The 21,261-nt window shown below is 39.7% G+C and overlaps 1 protein-coding gene across 3 annotated transcripts in view; it reads right to left on the minus strand.

Moving 5' to 3' along the window:
• Positions 1-21,261, minus strand: part of LOC308701508 (uncharacterized protein) — a 52,771-nt gene that overhangs the window by 12,113 nt on the left and 19,397 nt on the right. The window lies entirely within an intron of this gene.

A 21,261-nucleotide genomic window follows, 5' to 3' on the forward strand; every position in this document is an offset into this window, starting at 1 on the left:
TTTCATGCCACTACTGCACTACAATCTCTACAATCTTTTCTAATTGTGAGGTCTCTTTGTCACCTGATATGAACACTGACCAGATGGTTCTCGTCTTCAACTCTGCCTGTTCTACTGCACTGGATACTATTGTCCCCCTGAAGCCTAGAAGGCAACAACCTAAATCTAATTCTCAACCTTGGTTAAATGCCTCTACACATGTGCTCAGACGGGAGTGCAGAAGGGCTGAACGCAGGTGGAAAAAGGATGGGCTTCAGGTCTCTTATCAAATTTTAAAAGATTGTCTTGCCTCCTATCAAACGTCGGTCAGTGATGCAAAATCTCAATACTTTTCAAATTTGATTGCCATAAATGCAAACAGGCCAAAAGTTCTTTTTAAAACTATAAACTCAGTACTTAATCCAGTCACTTGCTCTGCTCCTGTTGGCAATCTCGAGACCTGCACAGAATTTTTAGGTTTCTTTGTACAGAAGACACTAGATATCAGATCTCACCTTTCTCCTCCTGACATGGCTGTTTCTCCCCTGATCTCTCTTTCTAGCAATTTCACTAGTTTTAAACCAGTGACTCAATCAAAATTAAGTGCATTAATTTCTAAAATGAAATTTACATACTGTCAATCTGATGTACTGCCTGGCCGTTTGCTTAGAGAGGTTATAGACACTATTAGCCCTGCGCTTTTAACTATTATAAACAGTTCTTTGTCTAGTGGGGTTTTCCCTGAGTCTTTTAAACATGCTTTTGTACAGCCTCTGCTAAAAAGATCTCACCTTGATCCATCTGTTCTTAGTAACTACCGGCCAATTTCTAAACTCCCATTTATTTCCAAGGTTTTAGAGAAAGCAGTGCTTTCACAGTTTACTTCTTACCTGGATGCCTTTAACATTTTGGATAAGTTCCAATCTGGTTTTAGAACACTTCACAGTACAGAGTCAGCCTTGCTTAAAGTTACGAATGATCTTTTGTTGTCTACTGTTTCAGGGTCATCTGTTACTGCTAGATTTGAGTGCAGCCTTCGACACTGTTGACCATGACATCCTCTTGAAACGACTTCAATATGCAGTAGGGGTTCAAGGCACGGCATTACAATGGTTCACCTCTTATTTAAAGGGTAGGACGTTTTCAGTAAATATTGGGTCGTTTACCTCACCTACTGCACCCGTTCCTTATGGTGTTCCTCAGGGCTCTATTCTTGGCCCTTTATTGTTCTCACTCTACATGCTTCCCCTGGGCTCCATTTTCCAGAAATATAGTATAAACTATCACTGCTACGCCGATGACCTACAACTTTACCTTCCAATCAAACTTGAAAATGACTTCTCTATACAACGTCTTTTCTCATGTTTTGATGAAGTGAAAATTTGGATGGCTAACAATTTCCTGCAACTAAACACCGACAAAACTGAGGTGCTTCTGCTAGGCCCCGCTGCACTCAATACCACTCTGACAAGTAGGTTAGGCTCCCTTAGTGATAGCGTACAAAAGATTTCTTTCTCAAAAAGATCTTGAAATTGTCATCCACGCACTAATCTCTTCAAGACTGGACTATTGTAACTCTCTGTATGTCGGCCTTCCTGAAAGCACTCTATCTCGGCTTCAGATGGTTCAAAATGCGGCAGCCAGATTGCTGACAGGAACAAAAAAGCGGGAGCATATTACTCCTGTTCTTGCTTCATTGCACTGGCTCCCTATCAAATTCAGAGTTGATTTTAAGGTCCTTCTTTTTGTATATAAGGCACTGCAAAAATCAGCCCCGGATTATATCTGTGACCTTATCCAGCCATATAAAACTTCTAGGTCATTAAGATCTTGTAACCAGCTTCTTTTATCTGTCCCTCGCTAACGTTGTAAATCCAAAGGTTACAGAGCTTTCGCGGTTGCTGCCCGTAAGTTTTGGAACAGCTTACCCTTTAATATCAGGGCCTCTCCATCGCTTAACATTTTTAAATCCAGTTTAAAGACTCATTTTTATACTCTTGCATTTGAGTGATGCCTTTGGCTTGCTCAGTTGGGGATATTTGGGGATATTTAATTTAATTAATCAATCAACGATACTATTGATCAGCATTACCAAATGTGGACGTTCCACTAGAAACAAACATTGATGTATTGTTTTAATTTAATACTGTGAAGCTGCTTTGATACAACCTATGTTGTGAAAAGCGCTATATAAATAAACTTGACTTGACTTGACTTGATGCTGTGTATGGATTTTTTTTTTAATAATATTTTATATATTCTTTTATTATTATTATTATTATTTTTCTCTATTAAGCTTTTGACCGTCTGTAAAGCACTTTGGATCAACAAACGTTGTGTTAATGTTGTGCTCTATAAATAAATTGACTTGACTTGACTTGACTCCTGGGAAGTTCGTAAGTACGAGGTGGGAAGTTGTGTTTACGGCGGCAGGTGCGTTCAAGTCACTTTCGTCAGAGTAAGATGGTGGAGTACTTTTTCTTAATTAAATACACAAAAATACATTAAGGTTCTAGAAAATGAGGAACGAAGAAATGTGCATCAGGTGTACTTTGTTTTTTTAAAGTATTTTTAATTTATGAAGCCACTGCCAACTTTATCATTACATGTTGCATGCATTGTTATATTATAATGCCATTATATTCTGTGCAGGCAATTAGCTTAATGCGCTGTAAATAGAAAAGTCTGACAATATCACTGCTAAATACCTTTAAGAATTGTGGTATTCCGCCATGTTTCTCAGTGACACGCCCACAACTTGTAAAAATTGGGGCTTAGAGAAAATCCTGAGCTTCCTACTGGTATTTATGACACTGTGGTGGCGTTCAAGTGCATTCAACTCGCCAATACGATCTATAAGAGATGACTTGAACGCACCATGATTGCCAACGGGAGTGGTTGCTGCTGTATTTAAAAGGATAATTCACTCAGAAACAAAAATTCTTGCTTAAGCAAGAACCAATGAGGTTCATTCTCGTGTTACGCAGCAGGTTTGAGCTTCTGCAAGAATCAATGAGGTTCATTCTCGTGTTACGCAGCACGTTTGAGCTTCTGCAAGAACCAATGAGGTTCATTCTCGTGTTACGCAGCACGTTTGAGCTTCAGCAAGAACCAATGAGGTTCATTCTCGTGTTACGCAGCACGTTTGAGCTTCAGCAAGAACCAATGAGGTTCATTCTCGTGTTACGCAGCACGTTTGAGCTTCTCTAGAACCAATGAGGTTCATTCTCGTGTTACGCAGCACGTTTGAGCTTCTCTAGAACCAATGAGGTTCATTCTCGTGTTACGCAGCACGTTTGAGCTACAGCAAGAACCAATGAGGTTCATTCTCGTGTTACGCAGCACGTTTGAGCTTCTCTAGAACCAATGAGGTCCGTTCTCGTGTTACGCAGCACGTTTGAGTTTCTGCAAGAACCAATGAGGTTCATTCTCGTGTTACGCAGCACGTTTGAGCTTCTCTAGAACCAATGAGGTTCATTCTCGTGTTACGCAGCACGTTTGAGCTTCAGCAAGAACCAATGAGGTTCATTCTCGTGTTACGCAGCACGTTTGAGCTTCAGCAAGAACCAATGAGGTTCATTCTCGTGTTACGCAGCACGTTTGGGCTTCTGCAAGAACCAATGCGGTTCATTCTCGTGTTACGCAGCACGTTTGAGCTTCTCTAGAACCAATGAGGTTCATTCTCGTGTTACGCAGCACGTTTGAGCTTCTGCAAGAACCAATGAGGTTCATTCTCGTGTTACGCAGCACGTTTGAGCTTCAGCAAGAACCAATGAGGTTCATTCTCGTGTTACGCAGCACTTTTGAGTTTCTGCAAGAAGCAATGAGGTTCATTCTCGTGTTACGCAGCACGTTTGAGCTTCAGCAAGAACCAATGAGGTTCATTCTCGTGTTACGCAGCACGTTTGAGCTTCTGCAAGAACCAATGAGGTTCGTTCTCGTGTTACGCAGCACGTTTGAACTTCTGCAAGAACCAATGAGGTTCGTTCTCGTGTTACGCAGCACGTTTGAGTTTCTGCAAGAACCAATGAGGTTCATTCTCGTGTTACGCAGCACGTTTGAGCTTCTGCAAGAACCAATGAGGTTCATTCTCGTGTTACGCAGCACGTTTGAGCTTCTGCAAGAACCAATGAGGTTCATTCTCGTGTTACGCAGCACGTTTGAGTTTCTGCAAGAACCAATGAGGTTCATTCTCGTGTTACGCAGCAGGTTTGAGCTTCTGCAAGAACCAATGAGATTCATTCTCGTGTTACGCAGCACGTTTGAGCTTCAGCAAGAACCAATGAGGTTCATTCTCGTGTTACGCAGCACGTTTGAGCTTCAGCAAGAACCAATGAGGTTCATTCTCGTGTTACGCAGCAGGTTTGAGCTTCTGCAAGAAGCAATGAGGTTCATTCTCGTGTTACGCAGCACGTTTGAGCTTCTGCAAGAACCAATGAGGTCCGTTCTCGTGTTACGCAGCACGTTTGAGTTTCTGCAAGAACCAATGAGGTTCATTCTCGTGTTACGCAGCACGTTTGAGCTTCTGCAAGAACCAATGAGGTTCGTTCTCGTGTTACGCAGCAGGTTTGAGCTTCTGCAAGAACCAATGAGGTCCGTTCTCGTGTTACGCAGCACGTTTGAGTTTCTGCAAGAACCAATGAGGTTCATTCTCGTGTTACGCAGCACGTTTGAGCTTCTGCAAGAACCAATGAGGTTCATTCTCGTGTTACGCAGCAGGTTTGAGCTTCTGCAAGAACCAATGAGGTCCGTTCTCGTGTTACGCAGCACGTTTGAGCTTCTGCAAGAACCAATGAGGTTCATTCTCGTGTTACGCAGCACGTTTGAGCTTCTGCAAGAACCAATGAGGTTCATTCTCGTGTTACGCAGCACGTTTGAGTTTCTGCAAGAACCAATGAGGTTCATTCTCTTGTTACGCAGCAGGTTTGAGCTTCTGCAAGAACCAATGAGGTTCATTCTCGTGTTACGCAGCACGTTTGAGCTTCTGCAAGAACCAATGAGGTTCATTCTCGTGTTACGCAGCACGTTTGAGCTTCTGCAAGAACCAATGAGGTTCATTCTCGTGTTACGCAGCAGGTTTGAGCTTCTGCAAGAACCAATGAGGTCCGTTCTCGTGTTACGCAGCACGTTTGAGCTTCTGCAAGAACCAATGAGGTTCATTCTCGTGTTACGCAGCACGTTTGAGCTTCTGCAAGAACCAATGAGGTTCATTCTCGTGTTACGCAGCACGTTTGAGTTTCTGCAAGAACCAATGAGGTTCATTCTCTTGTTACGCAGCAGGTTTGAGCTTCTGCAAGAAGCAATGAGGTTCATTCTCGTGTTACGCAGCACGTTTGAGCTTCTGCAAGAACCAGTGAGGTTCATTCTCGTGTTACGCAGCACGTTTGAGCTTCTGCAAGAACCAATGAGGTTCATTCTCGTGTTACGCAGCACGTTTGAGCTTCAGCAAGAACCAATGAGGTTCATTCTCGTGTTACGCAGCACGTTTGAGCTTCAGCAAGAACCAATGAGGTTCATTCTCGTGTTACGCAGCAGGTTTGAGCTTCTGCAAGAAGCAATGAGGTTCATTCTCGTGTTACGCAGCACGTTTGAGCTTCTGCAAGAACCAGTGAGGTTCATTCTCGTGTTACGCAGCACGTTTGAGCTTCTGCAAGAACCAATGAGGTTCATTCTCGTGTTACGCAGCACGTTTGAGCTTCAGCAAGAACCAATGAGGTTCATTCTCGTGTTACGCAGCACGTTTGAGCTTCAGCAAGAACCAGTGAGGTTCATTCTCGTGTTACGCAGCACGTTTGAGCTTCTGCAAGAACCAATGAGGTTCATTCTCGTGTTACGCAGCAGGTTTGAGCTTCTGCAAGAACCAATGAGGTCCGTTCTCGTGTTACGCAGCACGTTTGAGCTTCTGCAAGAACCAATGAGGTTCATTCTCGTGTTACGCAGCACGTTTGAGCTTCTGCAAGAACCAATGAGGTTCATTCTCGTGTTACGCAGCACGTTTGAGCTTCAGCAAGAACCAATGAGGTTCATTCTCGTGTTACGCAGCACGTTTGAGCTTCTGCAAGAACCAATGAGGTTCATTCTCGTGTTACGCAGCAGGTTTGAGCTTCTGCAAGAACCAATGAGGTCCGTTCTCGTGTTACGCAGCACGTTTGAGCTTCTGCAAGAACCAATGAGGTTCATTCTCGTGTTACGCAGCACGTTTGAGCTTCTGCAAGAACCAATGAGGTTCATTCTCGTGTTACGCAGCACGTTTGAGTTTCTGCAAGAACCAATGAGGTTCATTCTCTTGTTACGCAGCAGGTTTGAGCTTCTGCAAGAAGCAATGAGGTTCATTCTCGTGTTACGCAGCACGTTTGAGCTTCTGCAAGAACCAGTGAGGTTCATTCTCGTGTTACGCAGCACGTTTGAGCTTCTGCAAGAACCAATGAGGTTCATTCTCGTGTTACGCAGCACGTTTGAGCTTCAGCAAGAACCAATGAGGTTCATTCTCGTGTTACGCAGCACGTTTGAGCTTCAGCAAGAACCAATGAGGTTCATTCTCGTGTTACGCAGCAGGTTTGAGCTTCTGCAAGAAGCAATGAGGTTCATTCTCGTGTTACGCAGCACGTTTGAGCTTCTGCAAGAACCAGTGAGGTTCATTCTCGTGTTACGCAGCACGTTTGAGCTTCTGCAAGAACCAATGAGGTTCATTCTCGTGTTACGCAGCACGTTTGAGCTTCAGCAAGAACCAATGAGGTTCATTCTCGTGTTACGCAGCACGTTTGAGCTTCAGCAAGAACCAGTGAGGTTCATTCTCGTGTTACGCAGCACGTTTGAGCTTCTGCAAGAACCAATGAGGTTCATTCTCGTGTTACGCAGCAGGTTTGAGCTTCTGCAAGAACCAATGAGGTCCGTTCTCGTGTTACGCAGCACGTTTGAGCTTCTGCAAGAACCAATGAGGTTCATTCTCGTGTTACGCAGCACGTTTGAGCTTCTGCAAGAACCAATGAGGTTCATTCTCGTGTTACGCAGCACGTTTGAGCTTCAGCAAGAACCAATGAGGTTCATTCTCGTGTTACGCAGCACGTTTGAGCTTCTGCAAGAACCAATGAGGTTCATTCTCGTGTTACGCAGCAGGTTTGAGCTTCTGCAAGAACCAATGAGGTCCGTTCTCGTGTTACGCAGCACGTTTGAGCTTCTGCAAGAACCAATGAGGTTCATTCTCGTGTTACGCAGCACGTTTGAGCTTCTGCAAGAACCAATGAGGTTCATTCTCGTGTTACGCAGCACGTTTGAGTTTCTGCAAGAACCAATGAGGTTCATTCTCTTGTTACGCAGCAGGTTTGAGCTTCTGCAAGAAGCAATGAGGTTCATTCTCGTGTTACGCAGCACGTTTGAGCTTCTGCAAGAACCAGTGAGGTTCATTCTCGTGTTACGCAGCACGTTTGAGCTTCTGCAAGAACCAATGAGGTTCATTCTCGTGTTACGCAGCACGTTTGAGCTTCAGCAAGAACCAATGAGGTTCATTCTCGTGTTACGCAGCACGTTTGAGCTTCAGCAAGAACCAGTGAGGTTCATTCTCGTGTTACGCAGCAGGTTTGAGCTTTTGCAAGAACCAATGATGTTCATTCCTGTGTTTCGCAGCACGTTTGAGCTTCAGCAAGAACCAATGAGGTTCATTCTCGTGTTACGCAGCACGTTTGAGCTTCTGCAAGAAGTTTGTTCTCACACGTCAAGCAGGTTTGGTTGAGTAATATTTGTGTGAATAAAATAAATTAAATCAGTTCATCATATTAAGCGATCAAGTCTTTTCAGAAAATTTGGACTAAACTGCTCTATTCATACATATTCGTTTTACGATATCTTTATGAACTTTTTGAAGCGTCAAATTGGTAGTTGCATAGCTGTCAATGGTGGGACCAAAATCTCTCAGATTTCATTAAAAAGATCTTCATTTGTGTTCCGAAGATGAACAAAAGTCTTATAGGTTTGGAATAGGGCTACAACTACCAATTATTTTCACTATCGATTAATCTGACAAATTGTTATTTTAATTAATTGGATAAACTACTTTTTAAATAGCTTTTTTGTTTATTTCAAGTTAAATTCACACACTGGGTGTTACAAATGTAAATTTAAAACTAAAAATTCACATTACCACAACTTTTTGTCCAGCTTTTAAACAGCAGAACAAGGGAGGAGAGGAGGTAGGGGAGAAGAGGAAGAATGTGTGCTGGACTGTGCATCATTATGTTTTTCACCCTTACACATGTGGAACCTATGAAAGCTCATTTCTCCCAAGGGAATAGAAAATAAACAAGGTAATTGTGACTTTTTATCTCACAAGTCAGTTTTTTCTCTCTCTCTATTCCTAGTTTGTTTCTCACAATACTCAGAATGTGAACTCAAAATTGCAAGAAAAAAAAGTCTGAATTGTGAGAGAAATTACCTTTTATATTTTTTTATTCCGTGCTTAAAAAAAAAGCTTCCATACTAACCGAAGGCCATGTTGGATTTGTTGTTGATCAATGGCAGCAATTTCATGTTTTCATTTCAGTAAAAACTGTTTCATACACCCAGAATATGCGGTCTGCGTAGAGCACTAACTAAGGGGGCAACATTCCACCCTCTATGGGGGCACCATCTGAACATCAACACCCCAACCCCCAGAAAGAAATTTCAACCAAGGGGGCAACTGAAGTTCTGCATATGGTACGCATTTGACCAGTGGCTGCCCTGAACAATTGACCCTTCGCTAAGCCCTGCCCTCCTTAGTTACTGTTGCTACGCCTGTCAAGCTTTTGCGCCTGGCACGTCTATTACAGTCTGTATGCACCGGTTTCAGACATTCCTAAGGAGATAATTAGTCATTTTTGGCGAACAGGTGAAAATATGAGAGAGCAAGACTGCAGTATGCATTCGAGGGCTATATCCACGACATAATATGCAAACGATTAGAGAATAATTTCATCAAAATTTAAGCTAAAGCCTATAACGTTAGGTCCCAGCGCAAGCAGTAGCCGCCTCGTACGCTGATCATTCAAATGGGAAACACACAAATTGAGGAACAGCTTTGTGCATGCACAGCAGCGTAAGTGAAATTTGAAAATATTCTAATATTTATAAATCAAACAGCTTATCCATAAGTATTGTGGAATAAACACAAGACATTAGCCTGACCACTTTGCAATGATAACATTCTCCCGCTTATATTTGTAGCGCGCCATTCTACTGCTCACACGTCGTGGGCATACATATAAGTCAACATATAAGTGACTAACTTACTGTTATGAACTGATTAAGTTTGCATACCAACCTTTTCCTTGGAGATCTCCGGCAAGCCCCCTTATGTTCCCTCCTTTTACTAACTACCTTTTAATTTTACTAGACACCGGGAGAGTCGCGATCGGATTGGGGTAACGTAACGTTACTAGTTTGGCCGTCGATTAACAAAATGCTGAAATATATTTTTAAGTAACGTTAAATTATGTCTGTGAGCCTCCGTCTTGCCTTTAATCACACTGCTTGATCCACGAACTGGACAATAACTTTATTATAACTTTACAATAACAATAATATTAAATAAAAAAAACGACTGAAGGAAAGATACACGGATTCTCTTGAACCACCACCGCGTTTACGGCAGAAAACTACTGCAGTGCAGCCAAAATGCTCTGTTCGACTTATCTGAGATCCTTTACTCTTCCCTGTGGATGACCTGTGACCTACTTTCTGTAAGATCTGAATTTTTGAGTTTGAATTTTTGAGACTGAATTTTAGAAAACTGAATTTGAAGTTCCGAATTTTTTCATCTTGAAAACTTGAATCTGTATTTTTTTAAACTGAATATTTGCAGTATAAGAATTCAGAACAAAAAAAAGCTAGCTGTTTGAAAATGCATGTCTATAAAATTCAGCCATAAAAACATTTCAATTTGTTAAATTTCGAATGTTCAATATTCATTTAAAAAAATCAAATTCAAAACTATTTAAACTACCTCCTAAAATTCAATTTTGTTAGATTACACTTGCAAATAATTCAAATTTACACAATTCAAATTAAAATAATTTTGTCATATTATAAGCTCCATAGATTAAACCGATGCAATACGGTCAACAGAAGGTTGGCTCCCGCTACTCGCCTCTTCCAATACAAGTTCAATCCAACAATCCACCAAAGGAAATAATAAAGAAAACCGAAGTGATCACCTGCCCCATGTGACAGTGAATAACCAATAAGAAATATCAAAGATTTAATGCTGCTATAAAGAATACAGTGCTGAAAACAATTGAGACTTAAGTCTTAAAGCGTAGATAAGCTTCTCCATTGTAAAAATTCCATGTACTATGTCTATCCAGTCTTCAAGAGTAGGCAAAATTGGTTGCAGCCACTTTCTTGTAATTTCTATTTTTAGGATTCTGAACAGGTATTTGTTTGAAAATCACTGGAAATGAAACCCAGGTACATCACCTCAAAACTAAAAGAAATTTGAATTTTAAGAATAATTTCTAGATATTTATGTATATCATATCAATATTGATTAATTAAAAGACAGCTTCAGAAACTGTGGAAATGATTTGCCTTGTCAACCCTGCACTTTCGCCAACAATTGGATCTATATGACTGTTGCTTGATCTAAGCAGGTTAGGAGAAAAGCATAGCAACACCCTTCTATACAAACTCTCCAGAACAAAGAAAGTGTAGTTCCCTTTCGAGGGAACTCGCGCTGCGTCGAGAATCAACACAGTGGGGAACGCCTTCAGCGTGACGTGTCTGAAGTCTGTATAGAACTAGTCCAATCTTGATTGGTGTTGCGTCATGACGTCACTCGTGACGTCGCATGTAAGGGTGATGCGGAAGCTATAAAAGGATGCCGGAACATAACCGCGTCAGCTTTTTGCTCTTCAGCAAGCTCTCTGTGTCAAACTGTCTGTTCTATTTGGTGATGTTTGTCCCATAAGAATTGTCCCAAAGTGGCTCGGATCTCGCGTTTGCAGAGGCAGCGCGTAGATTTCAGGTCTACTCTGCAATAAAGATTCTGTGGGTGCAAGGCAAGCACAGTCAGCTCCTGAGGGGCTGTGTTCATTGAGAAATATCCCGACGCACACAGCCGTGCATTTTCGGGTGTTTCAGCCTAGCGCCCATTGACTTTCTTCTCGAGAGATGAAAGCCAAATATATTGTGAAAGAACTCGAATCTCGCATTAGCCGAGGCAGCACGTAGATTATGGGTCTGCAATTAAAGGGACACACGATTTGTGAAACAATACTGTTGACTTTCTTCTCGAGGGATGAAAGCCAAATATATTGTAACTGCTCGTATCTTGCGTTTGCCGCGGCAGCGTGTAGATTACGAGACCGTATAAATAAATATTAAAACAGTATTGCCTGTTGATTATGGCTGCATTTAATTCTATAAAATTAAAATGATGGAATATTATCTGACTTTAAGAAGTTAGATATTTTAATTCAGCCTACCATTCAGACCATGTTTCACTTATCCAGTGTTTATGGCTGCATTTAATTCTGAGGAATTAAAATGATAAGCAGCGAACGTCCGCAAAAGGAGAGCGTCGCCTCTAGAGCCCCCCCCCCTCCCCCTCAAGGAGCCTGGGGGCATACACGGTGCTCTCAGACGAAGCCACAGCAGAAGCAGGGTGACCTGAGGGCCGTCCTGAAAGCAAAGGCTTCGTCGAAGAGATCCTAGCCAGCCTAGGTTCTCTTCGGGCGCCCCCACCCGTGGCAGAGCAATCGAGGTTGCCTCCTCCGTGGAGCCCGCAGGAAATCGATGTCGACTTACAGCCGCCAAGTGCGCTTCGGGACACATCGATTTCCAGCGAACGCACGCTGCATTGTCCGCCCCACAGGCCTGCGGCCAGGCAGCATTCGCTTCCGCCCATCGTGAATCTTTTCGTTTTCGGTCGAACCCTGCCGGAGACCCGCTTCAGGGGGCCGAGAACGAATCCCGATTGATACCCGATGCCAGCCTAGGAAATTGATGTTTGCCTCCCGCCGTTAAATGCGTTTCGGGAAGCATCGGTTTCCAGCGAACGCGAATCGCAGTGTCCGCCCGAAAATACTGCGGCCCTGCCGATTTCGCGCCCTCTCATGAGGGCTGTAGAAAAATTCTTTCGGTTAGCTCCTGCCAGTTTCAGGTCACCGAAACCCAAAATATGACCATCGAGACCAGTCCACACAGACTGGTCCCCCTAGTAGATTATTTCGACACCTGGAAGGGTCTTAAAAATATATTTCAGTGGGTCCTGCGCACAGTCGAAAAGGGGTACAGAATTCAGTTTGAGTATCAACCACCAAGGTTCAACGGGGTCATATACACGCTTCTCAGCCCCGAGCAGGGTCAGGTCATGGAACAAGAAGTTCAGTCCCTCCTAGCGAAGGAAACCATAGAACTGGTTCCTCCTAATCAGAAGTTACTATGTGTGTAAAATAAAAAATGGTGATGGATAAAATACTCTCAAATAAAGGGTTAAAAATAGCTAATTTGAATATTTGTAGTTTGCGAAATAAGATGCAGGATATTACTGGGATTCTGGAAAATAATAATTTGCATATTTTACATATAATTGCTCATTGAAAAATAAGTTGCAGTCTATAGCCGACACTTGCAATTTGTCACAAGTGGTCACAAAGCCAACAATAATTTTTTATAATGCTGGTGGGACAAAAACGGAAACATGCATAGATTTACTTTTTACTAATGCAACAGATTTGTGTTCAAAAGCAATCTCAATTTGTGTTGGCTTAAGTGATCATAATTGAATTGCAATTAACAGAAAAACCAAAATCCCCAAACCAGGCCAGAAGATAATTAAACGGATGTTTAAATATTTCAATGAGGCTAGTTATTGTGCTGATATTAGAAATAAGTAAATCCTGATCTAGCTTTGGAGGTTTTTACAAATTTATTAATGCCAATTGTTGACAAACATGCCCCATTAAGACGGATGACAGTAAAAAAATATTACTTCTCCATGGTTAGATGCTGAACTTAAAGAATATATGAGGAAAAGAGATAAATTAAAGTCAGAGGCAAGCTTATCAGGGGATAATGGATTATGGGAAAAGGTACAAGCAATTAAGAAATTTTGTTACAAAATTAAACAGAACAAAAAAGAGGATCTATTATGAATATAAATTTGAGGAAGTAAAATCAGACAGGAATAAATTATGGAATAGGCTACATTAAATCAATTAACAGGGCGGAGAGATAAATCTGTACCAACATTTTTAGATGTAGGTGATACTTTTTTTACTAAACCTGCTGATATATCTAATTATTTAGGAGATTATTTCACAAAGAACGTTCAGAATTTACAAAAAGATATGATTTCACAGGAATACCCTGATTTATCTTTTAAGACAATTAAAGATACAATCATGCTTAATAAATCATGTACATTTAAATTTGACAGAGTAAGTCCTACTATAGTAGAAAACATATTAAAGTTAATGAAAGATAAACCTTCTGGTTTTGATGAACTGGATGTCAAGCTATTAAAGATGGTTGCTGATGTGATTACTATGCCTATATGTTATATTATTAATTTAAGTTTAGAAAAATGAGTTTTTCCTGCTAACTGGAAAAATGCTAAAATCGTGCCTCTTCCAAAAAACAAAAAGGAACATTTCTCTGGGGAAAATAGCAGACCTATAAGTATTCTGCCAATTTTGAGTAAGATTACGGAGAAAATTGTTTATGATCAAATTAATTTGTATTTCTCAAAAAATGGGTTGAATTCACTCTATCAACATGCTTATAAGAAAGGGCACTCTAGAACGACAGCCTTAGTTCAGATGACGGATGATTGGTTGCATGAAATTGACGATAGAAAATTAGTTGGTACTGTAATGTTTGATCTGAGTGCAGCATTTGATTTAATTGATCATGATCTATTATTGAAAAAATTAAGTTGTTATGGATTTGAAAAGTGTGCAATCCAATGGATCTATAGCTATCTTACTAATAGGGAGTATAATGTACTGTTTAATGGTAGTTACTCTGAGACAAAGGTTCTGCGTTGTGGGGTGCCTCAAGGGAGTTGCCTTGGACCACTGTTATTTTCTATTTTTATTAATGATCTGTCTTTTATTTTGAGGTGTGCCACTATTGCCCTATATGCAGATGACTTGACTATTTTGTGTCTGATTATGATTCTACCAGACTTAATACTGTATTAAATAATGAACTAAAATTAATTAAAAATTTGAACAGAGAAAATAAGTTAATTAATATAGCTGCGAGCAGCGATTACGGGCCCAAGCCGGTGGCACCGCAACCCCGATGCCTTTAGTTACCTAAAGGCAACGGGGTGGCGGTGCCGCCGGCTTTGGCCCTTCATGTGTATCATCATATGTATATAAAAGACAGAAAATATTACTTGTCTTACCTTATTCTGATTTTATGATACACTCAAAATATTCCACAACATTGATTAACGTTGATTAACCCGTTGATTAACCGGTGGTAAAATATTCTCACCGTCACATACCTAGTATATTTTTATATAGATACAATAGGCCTACCTGATTTTGAACACAAGAGGGCAGTATAGCACTATGAATGACATGATTTATTTATTTTTGGACTAAAAAAAACATTCTGGCTGTTTTTAAACAAACAATTATTAAATTGAAAAAAAAAAGAATAAAATGGGTTTAGTTCTGATATTTGTATAATTTTATATAGAAATAAATTGTGTATAATTATATTTTTAGAAGATATGAGGCTTTTACTGTTTCCATTTTTGACATTAATTTAATCCCTCACCAGGGCAAACCCATTTGAGATATTTATTATCCGTTTACAATTTTTTCATCATTTTGAAAAAGTTTGGTGGGAATAAAATAAACCACTTAAGAGGAGTGGGTAAAAATTCAGAAGCTGATTTAGCAAATAAATCCACATTCAAACCAAAATATCGGACTTCCTGTGGTCGGAGCTAATGACTGTAAATTAGAAAGTTGTCCGGCTCGGTGAGACCAATATACATTCTGATTTTTGTAACTGTGGGTAAAAGTAACCCCCCCACTTTTGTCAAAAGCATTTTGAAAGTGACACATTTCCTGCTACCAGTTGGTGGCGCTATAACTTTGACTCACAATAGTTACATCCATATGATCTGCCTCTTACCACGATCACACTGCTAAAGTTTCATCAAGATCAGTTAATGTGTGCAGAAGTTATAACACTTCGTGTTTCTCTTTTCTCGCCATAAATTCGTGTCCTCGCCATGGCCAAACCGTTCGAGATATCAAAATTCCGTCCGCAATTTAGTATCCTCAATGTCTTGACTTCATGCTGACCGAGTTTGGAGGCGAATGGATGAATTCTCTAGGATCAGTACATCAAATTCCACAGCATGCGTTTTTTCAAACAACCCATAATAGCCGACTTCCTTTTGGGCGGAGCTAATAACTTAGAGTGCGGAAGTTGTTCGGCCCGATGAGATCTATATGTGTACCGAGTTTCATATTAATTCATGCAAGCGTGTTTGATATATGAACCAAGTTTTCAGACCGTGTTCAAGGGGGCGCTGTTGAGCCCCCCTGCCACGCCCGGTTACCAGCTTCAGCCCGGCCCTGATGGCCGCGGGTTCTGACCTGTGTAAAAAGTTTCAAAAGCATGTTAAGGGCCCCAAAAGCCCCTGAAACCTTGAAAAACAAAGATTAAATGGAATAGACAAATCCCAAATAAATTTGTTTCCTCGCCACAGCCAAACCGTTCGAGATATCAAAAATCCGTTCGCAAGAATTCATCCTCAGTGTCTTGACTTCATTCACACCGAGTTTGGTGGCGATCGGATGAATTCCCTAGGAGGAGTATTTCACATTACATTATATGCGTTTTCCAAACAACGTATAATAACCGACTTCCTGTTGGGCTTTTGTAAAACTTAGAGCGCGAAAGTTGTTCGGCCCGATGAGATCTATATGTGTACTGAGTTTCATATTATTACATGCAAGCGTGTTTGATATATAGACCAAGTTTTCAGACCCCATTCCAGGGGGCGCTGTCGAGCCCCCCTGCCACGCCCGGGTACCAGCTTCAGCCCGGCCCTGATGGCCACAGGTTCTGACGTGTGTGCAAAATTTCAAGAGTTTTTGAGCATGTTAAGGGCCCCAAAAGTGTCAAAAAGGCACAAAAAAATAATACAGAAAAAAAAAAATCCTTACAAAAACAATAGGGCCTTTGCCCTTTCAGGGCTTGGGCCCTAATTAATGTTGCGAAGAGTAAATGTATGATGTTGGGATCTAATCATCTTTTAAAAGATTCCCCTGCTCTGAACTTGACAGTTGGTGGTTTGATCATTGAACAAGTGGCTGAAGCCAAATTGCTCGGCGTGATTGTGGACAGCAGGCTGACCTGGAACGTTCAGATAAAACTAATATTGAATAAAATGGGCAGGAATATGGCTGCAGTTCGCCATTGCAGAAAGTGCATACCGATTAGTATACGGAAAACTTTGGTGGAATCAATAGTTTTGTGCAGGCCAGCTGACAGTCTTGCCTGGGCCCGGGACAACATAATCTTAGATGGGCCCCCCCCCCGCTCCCAGATCTCTCCTTTTTCCTTGCTCATCCTCTCCTCTGCATTAACTATGTTAACAAATACAACTTTTGATTTCAATAATGTAGGCTATTAGAAAAATATTTAGTAGGCTAAATATTAAAATTATCATTAACAATGCTGTAGAAGTGCAGTTTATTAATAGTATGTTAACTAATGTAGTTAACTAGAGTTTAATAAATGGAGCATTATTGTAAATGTTACCGATTTTTTATACAACGATTGAGACGTCATTAAAATGAATGGTTCAAAGGAGTCATTCGTTTGCGTAACGTTACCGGACGTGTCATTAGCGGCACATTGTGTGATTATCTCGGCAGTTTAGGACATCGGACAAGATTTCTGTATACACAGAAAACATTTCATCACTGGATAGGTTTTTCGTTTACTGAAATTGTGGTTTATCAGCTGAATGGACGGAACGCTTTTTAGAGAAGACGTTTTTTAGCACAATTCACACCCCTCGGTAATTCAGGAGAAAAAAATCTCCGAATGCTCCACGTGAAACTGCGGTCTTCCGACCTTTTACTATCGTGTCAATTGATTTTGATTAAAATGCGCGAGGGAGAGAGAGCAAGACAGCGACCGATGTGTTGTTTGAAGACGTGAGAGTGCGCGCGCGCGGCCGGGGCGCTTTTCTCCTTTTCGCGTAAGCAGTCATTCTATTCTACATCACTCACCGATCAAATAAGGCTTTGGCGGGACAAAAAATGTGCCTTTTTAATTGTTTAGGACATCTCTAAGGCCTCTATTTTCCTCTTCTCTTCTCTTCTCTTCTCTTCTCTTCTCTTCTCTTCTCTTCTCTTCTCTTCTCTTCTCTTCTCTTCTCTTCTAAGCACCGGACTCAAGTGCTGACCGGACATTTTGAGCATAACGTTAGCCTACTGAACTTCAAATCAAATGACAACATCAAATTTTGATCAGTGGCCAAACCATTTTTGTGTGGGGGGGTGGGGGGGTTCTTGACCACTATTTCAAGGACAATTAGGAAGAAAACAAAAAAGCTTTTATGTAACTCAAATATTAGTTATTTTTTCCCACAAATATGCCTATTTTATTTATTTTTTTAACAATTATTCCATAATTTAATGAGGGCCCAGTTCTGGGCCCCCCCTCTACCCTGGGCCCGGGACAACAGACCCGTTTGTCCCCCCCTATCGGCGGGCGTGGTTTTGTGTCATCTGGACTATTGTTCCATCATTTCAGCTACAACTACAGAGAATAATTTAAACAGATTACAGATTGCACAAAATAAAGCATCCCGGCTTGTTCTAAATTGTTATTTCAGAACAAGTATTAGGGACATGCACAATCAGTTAGCATGGCTTCATGTAAGAAGCAGAATTAATTATTCTCTTATTAAATTCTTAAAAAAATATAATTATTACAAAAGCACCTGAAATTATTTATAAAAGATTGACTTTCTTCAGTGACGTTCATACTTATTCCGCTCGCCAATCAAGTGAAGGGCGTTTCTTGTTACCTGCCTGTCGAACAAATCAACTTCACAGAACATCGTGTTATAGAGCAATGGTGGCATGGAACTCGCTCCCGTTATTCTTGGTCTCAGAGAGTCACAATGTTAGTTTTACAAAAGACTGAGACTGTATTTAATTACTTTGAAGTAACTGTAATTATGTAATTAATAATGACTGTATAATAAGCTATGGCAATTGAAATGTGATTTTTATATTTTATATTATACCCAGAGAGTGGTAATATTTTGTACATAGAAGAGCTTATATTGTTATATTGTTATGTTGATATGTTTAGTGTATATGTGTTGTGCTGTGTTGTGTGTGTGTGTGTGTGTGTGTGTGTGTGTGTGTGTGTGTGTGTGTGTGTGTGTGTGTGTGTGTGTGTGTGTGTGTGTGTGTGTGTGTGTGTGTGTGTGTGTGTGTGAGTTAGACGACTTAGACAGTGTTGTGTGCACTTCTGTATTTGTCTTCATTGTTGTACAGCTTTGATGTTAATATTTTGGTAAAAATTGTAAGACCCCAGGAAGAATAGCTGCTGCTTTATGGAGTAGCTAATGGGGATCTAAATAATAAACAATAAACAATACCTATACAAGTCTTGGTTCTAGCACATCATTTCCTTTAAGCATCTGAAAGCTCTTAAGTTTCCCCTTATTCATAAATGTCCAATAAGCAGTTAAGTCATCTATTTTTAAACCTGTTATCTGTTTTTGTTGTAGAGTAGCACCTCTGATAACCTTTGTTAATTTACAGTTCTGTAAGCATACAATTATGGACAGTGATTCCGGTAAGAGAATCAGGCACAGGAGAAGTATATCTTTGTCAAACCTCTCTTTAATAGCACTTGTCAGGCAGTAGGTGACATCCATTTACAATCTCAGGATGGTAAGGAAACTTATGTGATGTTATCAAGATGTGTTGTGGTATTTGTTGCATGAATGCACAACATTGAACAATATCAGGGAGAACACGGCTGGAACTGGCTATTGCATCAGTCTGCTAGAAGTAGCAACTATGATATCAGTCTGTCATAAACCACTGCCCATTTTCCTTTCTAGGATGGACTTTCTGACAATTTTGTTGGGAGCAAACCATCACACCAGCGCAGCTATCTTTTAAATTGCATAATTTCGCTACTTTCTTCCAAACGTTTAAGGATATTATATAATAAATATTATTAACTATAGATAATCCTTGGTTAAATGTAACCAAGGATTATCTATAGTTAATAATATTTATCAGTCCAACATCTCCTAATGCTGCCTGAACTGGGACATATTGAGATATGACACTTTGCTTCCATTTAGATTGATATACCTGATTACAAAAACACACCTAAGGTTTAATCAGGACAGCATAAAAATTATTTTGCAATCAAGGTACCTTCAATAGCTGATGCATTTTAAATCTTAAATTGTGGGTTTCCTCCCTTTTCAGATAAATCTTAAATAATTTATCCCATTATAAGAACTGCTACATTGGTATATTCACTGGCAGAGACTGAAATAAATATAATAGTCTTGGTAAAATGTTCATCTTGACTGATTTGACCCTTGAGCTCATACATGCCTGTCTTGGCGAGTATCCTAACAAACATAGTTGGTTATGTCTTTAATGAACTTAAACAGTCGAGAAAGGCTACACGTGTATCAGTATGTACTGGATATGTGCATTATATCTTAAGGGAAAGAAGCCTAATATTTCTGCTGTCTGTTTTTAATGTTAATCAAACAAAAGACAAGGAAATCACTCACAGCTCTGTCTTGACTGAATAGCTTTTGTAAATTGATTAATGATTAATTTTTATTCAGTTTATACAGTGAAGAATATATGCAATGTTATTTTATATTTGATTATACTTTTATTCAATTTCTTTACCTGAAAACTACTGTTCGATACCTTAAAATTTTATTTGTTTCTTTGCTCTATTTATTTATTTGTGCTGTTGCTTTTAGTTTGATTATTTGTTCTTATTTTCTTTAGTCCTTTTTTCCTTGAACATTGCCCATATGAAACCGTGACCCTAAAACTTTGATAAAAACCGAAGTGTGAGTAATTTGAACCATGTTTTGAAGCCTTGGGAGTGAGGGCAGGGACTCCAGGGATCTTTTTCATATGATCCCTGATATTTGTTACGAGTATTGTTATTTTTATTTTGTTTAAAACTATTCTTAACAGTAAACTCAACCTCCATTTCATGTTGGTATCCTGATCACAGATTATTAAACAGCTTACCAATTAAAAAACAAAATGTACATTAAATATTGATCCGAGTTTAAATGATTTTATCAGCTTTCTTGTGCGTTAGCTTAAAGGTTCTGCAAACCGGTTGTTTTCAAGTGAGAAATTACGAAGATCACAGGGTGACAGGAGAGATGTGAGAGCAGCACCTCTGCTGTATACAGGAAACTAGCTTAGTTATGACTTATGAACAGCCATTATTCATAAACATTTGACAAAACGGAATCAAGAACTCCTCAGAGCTGTGTAATAGGCTTGATTATTTATAAGCTCATTATATGCTACTTTACAATAATATATGATCATATAACCAATAACAGTATTGAATAAAATTACATTAGAAATACTATTTTAATTTTCACTTTGTTTTGTAAGACAAATTGTGACCCCAATTCATTATTTATCATAATCATATATCATAATATCAGTTGTTGATATATTATATTAGGGTTGTCAAGCCAGTGCAACTTTTTTTTATCTAATTAACGAGTGCTGATTAATTAATCTAATTAATCACAAATTAGTTGCACATCACTTTTGCCTGAGAAATTACCCCAAAAAGATCATTTAAAGTCATTGTGTTATAGAAAGAAAAGTAATAAACATAGACCTTTTAAGGTTACAATGTGGCCATAACATTTTTTTCAGAAGTTTCATTTAGCTATATTTACACAGACTGTTTGCATTGCATTTACACTTTACAATTTACAATTTAGAGTTGCATAAATAATGCTTAAAAATAGTGGGTTTTAAATGTGTATTAATGGGTTTACAAATGAATATTAAAATAATAAATGGATTTTATTAGAAAGTAAAAGTGAAAAAAAAAATAATAATACTTTAAAATTTGAAACTGAAACCCTCAGTTGATGGTGGCATGTCTTAGTGGATGACTCGTTCAGTCGTTCAATACAACCAATTGATTCAAACGGCTGATTCATTCAGGAATGAAGCAAGAATCTATGAATGAGTCACAGAATCATCGGTTCACATCAAT

The sequence above is a fragment of the Scardinius erythrophthalmus genome (genome assembly GCF_964197995.2).
Source record: "Scardinius erythrophthalmus genome assembly, chromosome: 14".
NCBI lineage: Eukaryota > Metazoa > Chordata > Actinopteri > Cypriniformes > Leuciscidae > Scardinius > Scardinius erythrophthalmus.